Below are 12,750 nucleotides of genomic sequence, written 5' to 3' on the forward strand. Positions count from 1 at the left end.
CAGTTAGGGAACTGCCAAAATACATGAGATTAAAGCACATGCAGCTTGACACAACTTGCCATTAAAAATATATGTGGACAACACGAGTACACATCAAAACGTTAAAATGTTTGATACATGCAACTTATTTTGAAAGTCCCAGAACACTTCCTAAATATTCATTTTATCTTTCTTTTAATTCAACTTGAAAGTGAATTGTCTTGAAAAAAAGAAAAGGGGACAGTAAAACTCATGTTTTAGAACAAAATTTCACAGAAACTTAAGAAGACTTGACTAATCATGACACAATAAAGAAATAAAAGAGGAAAGAAAAGGAGCTATGCAAATAGCCAATAAAGTCTCTGATATTGGATGACTGGAGGTGTATCCTATTTCTAGATTATGCTGAGCTGAATCAGGCAGAGATTGAACGTGAAGCTTTCCATTGCTTAGAAAACGCAGGTAACTAAAAGGAAATTTTACCCTGACAAAAAGTGAAAGGACATGGAAATCACCAAAAGTTTAAAAGAGCAACAAGACAATTACCTAGGATCCAGGTGTGCTCTGGGATATGCTGCAAGCCTTTTAGGCATGGACAGGATCGGGGGACCCATCAGCTGAGATCAACAGAACTGAAAATTCTCAGAGTTTGCCACAGCTCAGTTACTGGATTTTATCCAAAGAAGTCAGGATGATGTCTGAAAAAAAGACTATGAATATTACGCTGAGACATTTCATGCTCTGCAACTTATTACTTTTAAGTATAAATTTGGGTTTAAATAACATTACCTTTATTGTGTTACTCCATATTTATACCAGTAAGAGGGTTCATAAACCAGTGTGGTTTGTGGATTTGTCAATTTTGCATCTTGTCCAAGCCCTAAAATCAGTAAGACTCATTTGTATTAGTAGACTTGTTCAAGTCTGATGATTGACCAGAACACATCATGGAAAGTTATTGCTGAGGCTGTAACATAGCATACTCTTCTGAAGAGTGACTATGTTAAAAGTGAGTTATTTATTCATTTTGAATAAAACTACTCTCTGAATGCATTCAAAATCAAACCCAATGACCTTAGTGACTACAATATTTTTTACTGCCTTTCACTCCAAGGAATGGAGCAGATTTCATGAAGCAGCCAGCAAGAGAACTCAAGTCCCTGTTTCATTTATGTTTCATCAGCAGAAATGTTCCAGGTCTAGGATGTCAGAAAATTAGTTACCTCTATGCAGAACCAAGAAAAGGACTGAGCTCCCTGTGAGCTAACACCTGCATGACAAAAACTATATGTTTGAATCTTCATGGCTGTAAACAGAATTTAGTTTATGAAACATTCACTGCTGACAATGATGCATACATAGTAAAGATTTCAATGGAGGGTCTGTATAGAGAATTCTTAAACTTGGCCCTTATGCTATATACAACTACTTGAAATAATTAAAATCAAAGATACCAAGAGGAAAAATCCCATAACTTTTTTACAATTACACAAAGATTCTTTTTCAGTGGGGGAACTCCTATTCAGTACAGAAAACAGAAAGATTTTAATAGGCATACTTTGGATTTTCGTAATGGTATTCTACATTTGTTAACATAAGATAAACATGATTATCATATAGTGTAACTTTTGTTATCAAGCATTATCAAATTAGTGACTCATTTGTAATGTAAATAAGTATTATTAGTTTTAAATATGGAAGATTTACACAGCTAATAGAATGACTATGAAAACATTGTCTTAGGGCCGTTAAAAGCTATGTTACATTTAGCAAAACTGTGAACATGAATATTTATTCGTGAACAACAGAAAGAATAACCAACTTCTTACGAATATAAAATGATAAAGCAAATAGTGAGGAACATTTATAACCAATAATCATTCTGGGATTAATTTGCGTAAAACTGTCCTTTTCACCTTCTGTTTCCAGGACATTTTGAACTTATTGGATTAAGTTCAATCCATCAATCAACATCACAGTATATGGCAAAAGGGACAGTTCACAAAAATGTATGGCAAACAATGTAAGATTTTTCAAAAGAAAGCAGGATATATGAAGGAGCAGAAGAGAAAAGAATAATGAATAATAAAAAAGTCCTCATCATAAGCTTAAAGCTCCTTTCTAACAGTAAACAAAATCTTCAAGGACAGAAGACACTCTTTACTTCATCAAGGTGCAGGAGAGATGGTGAAGAAAAATATTTCCCCAATATTTTGAAGATGAGATAGCTAAACAACAGTATTATCATTCACCTTTTTATTCTTTTTTTTTTTTTCCCTCCAGTCTGTCTCCCACTTTTTGGATTAAAGATGTCTACATATTTCAGAGCTATAATACAGAGTCTTGAACATATAATATCAATCTGGTGATGCAGAGCAACAAAAAATGTAGCTCTTATGGTCTGACAAGTCAATGTGTAAGGTGCACTCACACTTGATGAGTGTGCTCAGACCTACAGATACTAAAGGTATATTGTGCTCTGAATGCTAATAGGACCAACTGACCTTCATAAAAAAATATATTGACCAACTTCAGAAAAAATTTCCCAGAAGATAAATTTTTAATTAATTATCAAAAGATAATATTCTGAGTAATTAGGACTCTGAATGCAAGTGTAGGCTTTTATGGTATGTTTATATAAATAGCAACAATTTTTACATCCTATCAAATGGACAAACTCTTCCTGTCTTCCTATTTATTTTTATACACTAATTTGTTTGCAACGCAACATGCCAAATACTGTTCATAAAAATGTCTCCTACTCCAATATCTTGGCTTATTAATTGCAAACTTGCACTAATTGGAATGCAGCATTCTTATCTCTGAATTATACTTTATCCTTATTTTCTCCATTTCCACTATTTCTGAACTGAAATACTTTTCTATGTTCAAAGCTATTTTAGATTATTCCTATTTTTTACAAATACTACCAGCTTCATGGTCATGGAGCTAATATGGAAGGGATTCTTATAAAGAAAGCCCAAGAAAACCTCACAAATCTGCTAGGAACCTTTTCTTTGCAATGATCAAGTCAGTGATATTCAGCTGCCAAACTTTAATTAATTAAATGAAAGTTTGGCACTCAGCAGTTTTGAGAATCTGAACTACTGTGCTGCTTTTTCCCTTATCTTTTGAAATTAGAGATAAACACCATCCATTCTTTCTCCAAGGCAGACTGCAAGGCACAGTTTGTTCGCATCTCTGAAGTATCTTGAATTCATTAGATGGAAAGAGCTACAGAACTGCAATTTTAATGCATGGACCACAGTAATATGGAAAAGATATGTCAAATGTGCCCAAATCCTTCACACTATGAGGATGGAGAAAGAGCTCATTTTGATTCCTTTGCAGTCCATTTCCCCATCTCCCTAAATGGCACAAGAAATAGTGCCAGGTGCCTCCAGCCATACATTTTGTGATATAAACACTGACTTAGGAGGAATAGGACTGAAACCGTTGCCTTACTGTCCTGATAATCCATCAACCACAATCAGATGGCAGTAAGAGCTTTTGGACCAGTAAGAAGTATTTTTTGAGCCACATCTTAAGCACTGTCAGAAAGAAATGGTCTGTCTTTTTTTTTTTTTCCTTCCCAATCCCATGAACCATCAAGTCCTCTAGCATTTCAAAATTAGCAAGTGCAGTGCGAAGTTATAAAAAGACATTATTCCCCTAGACTCCCTTTGCATGGGCTAATTAGAATTATTTGACCCCCAAACTACATGGGTTTTGATCAGATAATGAACTTCAATTAACAGAAAACAGTTAGAAGTACTGCACAAAGTGAATTCATTAGCAAAACAATTTTCTGCAATCATTTCTCTAGGTGTTTTGAAGCCACAGAAATCAGTTAGATCATAGTTCTCCAAGGCCAATGAAAGTTCATTTGAGACAGTGATTGTGGGTCTGTACCTACTCTTGTTATCATCCATAAGAGCTTTGCCTTCTAAGTCAATGGGAGCAGCACCGGAATTCTTCAGAGATTACTATGCTGCTATGTTGTGAACAGATCGACCAGTTTTGACAGTGAGAAACAATTTGATATCAGGCTAAACCTTTTCAAGACACTAACATTCATATATGAGATAATTTCATGTCTAATTGCACAACTTCTCCTGAAAGGCAGTGCAAGTTGGTCAGATATCTAAAATTTCTTCCTCCAGCAGTTAAAACTAGTGGCAACTTCAATGTCTTTGAGATCTCCACTTCAGCTGAAGGCTACTGCACAAGCGTAGCATGCTCCATTTCCAGTTTATACCTCCTCATCTGGTGTGCAACGGTGCCAAGCTTGGGGTAGCATGTACACCATCTCCATACGGTGTGCAAGGCTTATAACTCACAAGTCAGGTAAAAATTTTCTGTTGGGGACTGAGCCCACTAGCCCCAGTGTAAGACCTGCCCCTTGTTAGGACACCAACTAACAAAGAGCTTTTCCTTATCAGCTCAGAAACACTGCATATAGTTAACTAAGAGCTCTTCTGAAAGCTCCGATTCACCACAGATTCTTACCACCTTACTAACAACTATGAACATGAATTTCATATATTGCTGTGGAGAAATAATCCTGAATTTTAATACTATTTACCATTTGTCCAATTACCATTTCAGGACTATATGTCAAGCATAATCTAGAAGACTGGACACTTATTTCTACAACGCTTGGAACACTAATATCTCTACTAATAATTGCAGTGGTGACACCATCTGTCTGCAAATTCTAAAGGGGGGGGGGGAGAAAAAAGAAAGAAAAAAAAAAAGAGCGCTCTGCAGTGTTTCAATGGTTCAAAATCTTTCTGGTGTAATGACTTCTGTCATGTATCCATAAGGTTACAGAATGGATTGAGGATAATGATAACATACTGGAAACATTAAGTGTTGCTCCTGAATGAGCCAGAGACAAAATCTTTATGCACAGTCAGCATGTATCCTTCGCATTCCTCATAAATATGAAAATTACTAGAAGATCTTCCCTAAATTAAAAACATAGCAAACAAGTCCCATTATAAGTCTCAAAAATCTAAGCAACAGAGCTGAAACCTTTACCAGAAGAGAACTGGAAAGATAAACAGAAATATAGAGTATAGACATAAAAGTCTGTTTCAGGCTGAAACTTGGCATGCTAGATCTCAGCCCAACAGCAACTTTTAAAGAACAAAATCCAGAAGGTGAAGGAAGGCTGAAGTCTTAACCTTCAAGACTGCAAAGAAGCAGAATATTTAAAGTAATACAGAGTATGTACAAATCCTAGTGTTCCCCATGAGAGCTACAGCATACCTCGAAGTACGAACAGAAGCAAGGCACCACATATATGAAGACAATATACATTATTTCTTACAGTCTGGATATAGCTTTCATGGCTATTATCAATATCTATTGCCACAGAGGGAACATTAAAAAGCAAATTGAAAGAAATGCTACAAGATTCTACTTTAGATAAAGAACTGTTAGCTGTATTCAGGATGGATTAAAAATAGTTTGTGTCATACAGATTTATGGGAAGCTAAGGCTGAGAAAGAAGATAATCAGACATTGCAGTCAGACATTTCTGGTTGATGGAACTTTGCACTGTCTAAAATGGTTGAATACTTAGTTCAGTAGGGGTCCAAATGCTTGGAAACTGAGCAGAATGCAGTAGTAGACTATGAAAAAGGTGTTTTAAAAGATGAAAAGCCTGCTGAAGATTTGTGCCATGAGCACTGTTTTCTATTTCTTAGTTTCATTCTGAGAACATTATGAACTACTGTATTAAAATTTTAGACTCTCACTGAGATGGGTTTATCAGGGTTGATCAATCAACCTTGCCGGACCATGCCTTTTGGAAAATGTGAGATATTCTAGAAGGGATCTTCATGCGTGTATGCATATAAAAGAATGGCAGCATAAACTGAAAAACACTGTTATTTACTGAACAATCACTCTGCTGCAATGTTGACTAAAAATACCGAGAAAAAAACTTGGGAAAACAAGAGGTTCTGCATAGGAGGGGAAAAAAATGGAAAAGCGTAGGTGTGATTTGTTCAATATAAAATTTGTTCCAATTTCCACATATAAAATGTAAGGAGAGCTTAGGCATATACAGCCTCGAGTAAAGCAGTCCATCTTTGAGGGGGCATAAATAGTCTGTTTCATCTAGCTATAAGCTGGGTATATTGAACCACTCCTCCTGTGAATATTGTCTCCCACAGGCAGGCAACTGAATCAGTTAAAGTTCACAAGGTATGTAGCTTCCAGTGCTTGCAGCTACATTGCAGCAAAATTGGGTTGGTACAGGGATAGTCAAGTAATTTGAATACTCATCTGTGAGACAAAACAAACTGGGAATGGCTGAGGATAGTATAACCAAATGGCTTTGGCCTAGTTGCATACTCATACCCCACCATTTGAGAGCATATAGACAGGATACCTCTCATACCACTGTCATCTTCCCATAGAAACCCCTCCTGAATTGCTCCCCCATCTTAGCTCTCCAGGGTATGTTATGTCATCACTGATCATATCTGAAGCTGAAGTAAACTTGTAAATTAATAAACATATGTTTTACGTGTATATAAATAAAATATATACAATGGATATTAAAAAAATGTAGCTATATAAACACACGTTCAATTCAGAGGATTAATACTTCATGTACTAATTCTATATATACTGTGGAATATTCATCTTAAGGTGATTACTTATTACAGTGGTAGCTGTGTTTGATTAGCTCAGTATAGTTAAACATTACAATTGTAACACAGTTGTGAAGTTTAATGCTTTTTCTGGAAGAATTCCAGAGTACTTTTTATAATTTAAAGAAATGGCTGGAAAGCATATGCATACTGCATATTTTGTAACATGTTTCAGATAAAGGAAAGGCAAAATGAAAATGCAATGCTGCATTATAGAGAAAACTGGAAATTAATTACACAGGTCTATCAATACATTTCTGAACTGCACATTAATATTCTGGTTTTTAATGAAGATGGAGAAGAAAAATGCTTTCTCAGGAAAAAGGAGAAAAAAGAAATACAATAGATGATGAAAGGCAAAGAGAAATACTTGAGAAATCCAGGCAGCATTTTCATGGTAGGCATTCTCCACTAATTTGCCTTCACGGTATATCATACTCAGAAACTTGATTAGATAAACTTAATCAATCTAAAGTTCATCTGTCATTCAGCAAACTGAGAAATATTCACATCATTGTTTTGTATTTAAACTGGTTGTAGCTTCTCAAGTTCTATATCTCTCAGGCTGAAATGTGTTAACTTGGTCCCAGGTCTGTGAAACGACTAAGACCCCTATAGCAAGAGTCTGATGGTTTGTGAGTCTGACAGTGTGATTTACAGACCATTCCCCATCACATGAGCATTTGCAAGACCATGAGCGTGCAAGATTTCTCTAGTAAGGGTTCAGGGTGTCCTGTCGTGCTGCATCTGCCCACACTGAAGCTTATTGGCGACTTAGCAGGGCTGAGGGTCTCAGTGCTCCTAAGCTGACTCAGGAAGCTGTTCCCTTTCAAAACTAATCCAGCAAAATGGGTGATTAGTTTTACACTAATGCCTTGAACCAGCATGATAGCATAAGCACACAGGCTGGTTCAAGAGAGAGAAAAGAAACTCAAGGCCATCCAGAGGATGGGACCACGGCAATCCTGACTTAAATTTCTTAAACTTCCTTGGAACCCATCTCACATGCCAAATTCAATAAGCACATTCAACTTTATGCCTCATGCACACAGACACTATTGAATTCTGCTAAGACACAACGACCAGTGCTTATTAAAAAATGATAGGCAGAGAAGGAAGAGGAGGAAATTAAAGATGCACATTCACAAGGGGCAGGAGATAGATTAACACATGTATATTTCTTAGCTTTTTAATCAGGTAAACAAATTTTCTCTCAAAGTCCATATGAGATAGTCTCAATACTCATGCAAATGTTTTTATTAACAATATCATAGTGTGTTCTTGCACTATTATGTTATTAAAAACTTGCCTTAATCTTAATTAAAATTTAAGAAATATTTTTTCATAATTAGGCTGCTTGGAGACTAGAACAGAATTTTAAATTGTTATTTATTTTGTTAAATTGGATATTCAAGCTCATAAATTCCAGGTTAGTTTTGCCCAATATCATGTAGGTATGAGTCAGCTTTTAAAAGACCATGTATGTTTTGTTATGAAACTGTCCACCATATTTCCAGATACCAAAAAATGTCCTTCAGAATTTCTCTTTTGTTCTAATTTTCTATCTGCAAGATTTTTGTGTATTGTATTTCAAACAAATATGACAATGTTTAGTGAAACTTGTGTTTTCTAGCATATACTTAATTGCGTATCTTAAATGGGCTGAAAACAGTAGATTAAAATTGTCTCTAGCATTAAATGGAAGAAAAATATAATCTAATTCTTAAACTTTATTGTAGTCTGTCAGAAGTAAACAGGCGATTTTTTTTTTTTTAAGAAAAAAAATAAAGAGGGTCAAGGCTAAAGCAATATATTTATAACTTTTTAGAAAGCTCTGACCTATGAAAAAAACTACTTTATAAACAAAAAAGTGACAGTTCCATATCATAAAGATAAGCTGTAAAGTGAAGATTTCTTTCACTGCAGTGCCCCATAAGAAAAAGCATTCTAATTCCATCTACTAAAAATATGCTGTAATTTTCCTAATAACAGTCACAGAATCACAGAATCATAGAATATCTCAAGATGGAAGGGACCCATAAAGTTCATCAAGTCCAACTCCCTGCTCCTTGCAGGACTACCTAGAACTAAACTGTATGACTAAGAGCGTTGTGCAGACGCTCCTTGAACCCTGACAGGCTTGGTGCCATGACCTCTTCCCTGAGGAGCCTGTTCCAGTGACCGACCACCCTCTCAGTGAAGAACCTTTCCCTAATGTCCAATCTGAACTTCCCATGAGGCAGCTTCCTTCCATTTCCTCATGTCCTATCGATGGTCACTAGAGAGACGAGATGAGCACCTCCTCTCCGCTGTCCTCCTTGAGGAGGCTGTAGACCACAATGAGGTCACCCCTCAGCCTTCTCTTCTCCAAGCTGAACAAACCAAGTGACCTCAGCCACTCCTCATAAGTCTTGCCCTCAAGGTCTTTCACCATCTTGGTGACCCTATTCTGGGCACGCTCTAATAGTCTGATGTCCTTCTTACATTGAGGCATCCAAAACTGCACACAGTACTCGAGCTGGGGCCGCACCAGTGCAGTGTGGAGTGGGACAATCACCTCCTTTGACCGGCTAGCTATGCTGGGCTTGATGCACCCCAGGACATGGCTGGCCCTTTTGGCTGCCAGGGCACACTGTTGACTCATATTCAACTTGCCATCAAACAATACCCCCAGATCGCATTCCTTGGGGCTGCTCTCCAGCCTCTCGTCCCCCAGTTTGTATGTATAACCAGGATTACCCTGTCCCAGCTGGAGAATCTGGCACTTGCTCTTGTTAAATTTTATATGGTTGGTGATAGCCCAGCTCTCTAGTCTATCCAGATCTCTCTGTAATGCTTCTCTACCCTTGAGGGAGTTCACTGCTCCTCCTAGTTTAGTATCATCAGCGAACTTACTTATGTACATTTGATTCTTGCATCTAGATCATTTATAAAAACATTGAAGAGCACTGGCACTAAAATTGAGCCCTGGGGAACTCCAGTGATGACTGGCTGCCAGCCTGATGTAACCTCATTTACTATAACTCTTTGAGCCCAGCCCATCCACCAATTGCTCACCCAATGTATTATGAACTTGTCTAGCTGTGTGCCAGACAGTTTATCCAGAAGGATACTGTGAGACAGTATCAAAAGCTTTGCTAAAATCCAAACACCACATCTACTGACTTCCCTTGGTCAATTAGAAGGGAGACCTTGTCATAAAAGGAAATGAAGTTGGTTAAGCAGGACTTTGCCCTCGTGAACCCATGTTGGTTATGACCAATGACAGCGTTGTCTCTCAAGTGTTTTTAAATAACTCCAAGAATTACCTTCTCCATAATTTTATCAGGCACTGAAGTAAAACTGACAGGTCTGTAATCACCAGGGTCTTCCTTCTGACCCTTCTTGAAAATTGGGAAAACATTTGCCAGTTTCCAGTCGACGAGGACCTCTCCAGAACCCCAAGACCATTGAAAAATAATGGAGAGAGGTCCTGCGATGACATCAGCCAGCTCTTTCAGTACCCTGGGAAGAACCTCATCGGGCTTCATAGATTTATATGCATCCAGCTGGAACAGCAAGTCTTGCACAAGTTCAGGGTCAGTAATTTTATTAAACACACACTCAAAAAACTAAGCTACTTTAAACCAAAAGATTTATGAACAAAACTTTCTCTGAATTTATGCTACCTAGAGAGAAATGCACACAAAGCTGTTTCCATTCTCGGTATTACAAACATTAACAAAAGTTTCTCAAAAGTCTGTGCGGATAGACTGAAAATACTGTTTCCATGGAAAAAGGCAAGGTGTAAAAATGTTGCTAGCGGTTGACAGATGTGTTAGAGGTACTGACCTAACACAATTCAATTTTTAACACACTTGATCAAGTGATCTGCATTACTCTCTCTCCTAAGAATCTTAGCCACCCAAAAGGTGTTGGTCAGGCCTTGCATCCAGGCAAGTAAAAGAAAAATAACTAAAAACCCACAGTATGCAGTTGTGCAGTCCATATATTTTCAGAACACAAAGTATTTCACTAACAATTCGTAGGATTTTTCTTTTAAATCAGAACCATATATTTTACATCCATCTCAACTAAAAATGTATTCTTACCCAAGATCATTCCTATAACAAATCTAAACATTTTCATTCTATATATTCTTCTTACGCTGTTGAATTTTTCTCAAGAGCTGATAAGAATGCAGGTATCTGAGAAGAACAACCGAAGGTACGTTGCCGTTTCCTACTAAATGATTGAGCAAATCTGCAGGGATGAAACTTTTAACCTTGGGAAATAAGTATTTTAGAAACTACAACTGAAATTATCAATGCTAAATTCCACTAAAATACTTTACAAAATAGTGAGATAAAATCAACTAAAAAAAAAATAATATATATGCTACAAAGAGTCCCTTCAGTTTTACAATACAAATTCAAAATTTGGGAAGTTAGTTTTACATGCATTGGTATATGTGGTTTAGGCATAGATCCATATGTACATTCCCACAGGTAAAGAACTGTGGTAATTAAAACAAAACCAGAAAATCTCTTTGGTTCACTGCAATCACACAGAATTAATTTGGGAATGTTCTGTTAAGGGACAAGTTTGCTCTGTGCTCTGCATTATGAAGCCTCCACAGTAAAACAAAACCTAATAGAATTTCATAAGTCTTGAAAGCATAAAATGTACTTTGGTTTTGCCTAAAGCATCTTAAATTTACCACCTTGCAGAAAAAGACATGATCAATAATTACCTATAAGAACTCCAAAAGGAGTTCTGTGTAGTGCAGGAGGAAGCTGAGGGGAAGATCAATAGGCAAACATCGATGTACCTGGAAGCAGAACTGATTTAAGGGGTCAAGAGATGGACCAGCACCAGCCAGAGGGCTCTCTCCAGCTCCACCGGTAACTCAACGTGTCACAAACTTGCAAACACGTTCCTTGTACGTGAGAGGAGTGGTAAATACGGGAGGTGAGCCATCATGCTTTCACCAAGGGGATAAACTATCATAAATTACTCAACACTGACTGCAGGATAAAAACAGGTAGTTACTGCCAAGCAGCTGATGTGGAATGAGATCTCTCCCTAGCTCACCCACTGTAATTCATCTGTGTCCTTTCTGTGAGAAGCCACATAACAGACTCAGCACTTTGCACAGTTATATGCAAGATGAATTCATTTCTCTTAATCTTATTACAGCTGATGAGAAAATAAGACCTTTTAACACTACTACAAGCTAAAAATGAAGGATCGATATCCTCTGAAGGCAAAACATTGCCTTCTTCCTTGCTTCTCAGCCACAGACTTTTTTTTAAAGGAAAATGAGCATGTTCCTTTTCATAATACATTACATAATAAACTAATACATAAAACCTTACATAAGAAAGCTACATTATATAATAAACCATCAAACAAAACTGGAACACATGCTATCCATCATAACTCGATCTGACCTTCTTGCCATTCCTTCTTATAAATTAGGAGCAATTCCACTGATCTTAACAGAAAGACATTAAGGCTGATCAAAAAAACCCAGACAGATTTAGCAAAACCACGTGCAGTTTGGCTCCTAGTACATAAATACTTCCCAGTCACAACAAATATGTTGAGAGGTGCATCATATTATTAGATCCTCTGGAGTAGTTAGGACTTAATGCACAGCAAGTCTTCTTCTGAAATGGTAACAGAGTATTAGAAATTGAGAACAATTAGTCTGTTGTTTTACTACCTGTATCAGCTGAATATTAGCTCTGCTTGTAAATCTCATCTTCTCTATACATTTAAGCCATCCCAGCAAATTATCGTTATGTTAGTTTCATCTTTAATGTCTTCCTAGTAGTAAAAAGAGTTAGCCCCCATGAGAAAGAACAAAATATTTCTCTTTATGCACACACACACACAGAGCAAAGCAATAAGAGAAGTAACCATGCACAGAGCAAAGGAGTAATAACAGCAAAAATGACAGGACTACATGAAATATAAAAGCAATGAACTAAAAGTCACTAAAAGTGAGCATGAATGCTATTTAGCTTTCATGGAGATTGTATCTATTTACGCTGTTAGCTGAACATAAACCACATAGCACAGAAACTGGTTAAAAATTGCACTAGTGAACTCCAAATTA

Source organism: Haliaeetus leucocephalus, unplaced genomic scaffold, assembly GCF_000737465.1.
Source record: "Haliaeetus leucocephalus isolate CR32 unplaced genomic scaffold, Haliaeetus_leucocephalus-4.0 Scaffold92, whole genome shotgun sequence".
NCBI lineage: Eukaryota > Metazoa > Chordata > Aves > Accipitriformes > Accipitridae > Haliaeetus > Haliaeetus leucocephalus.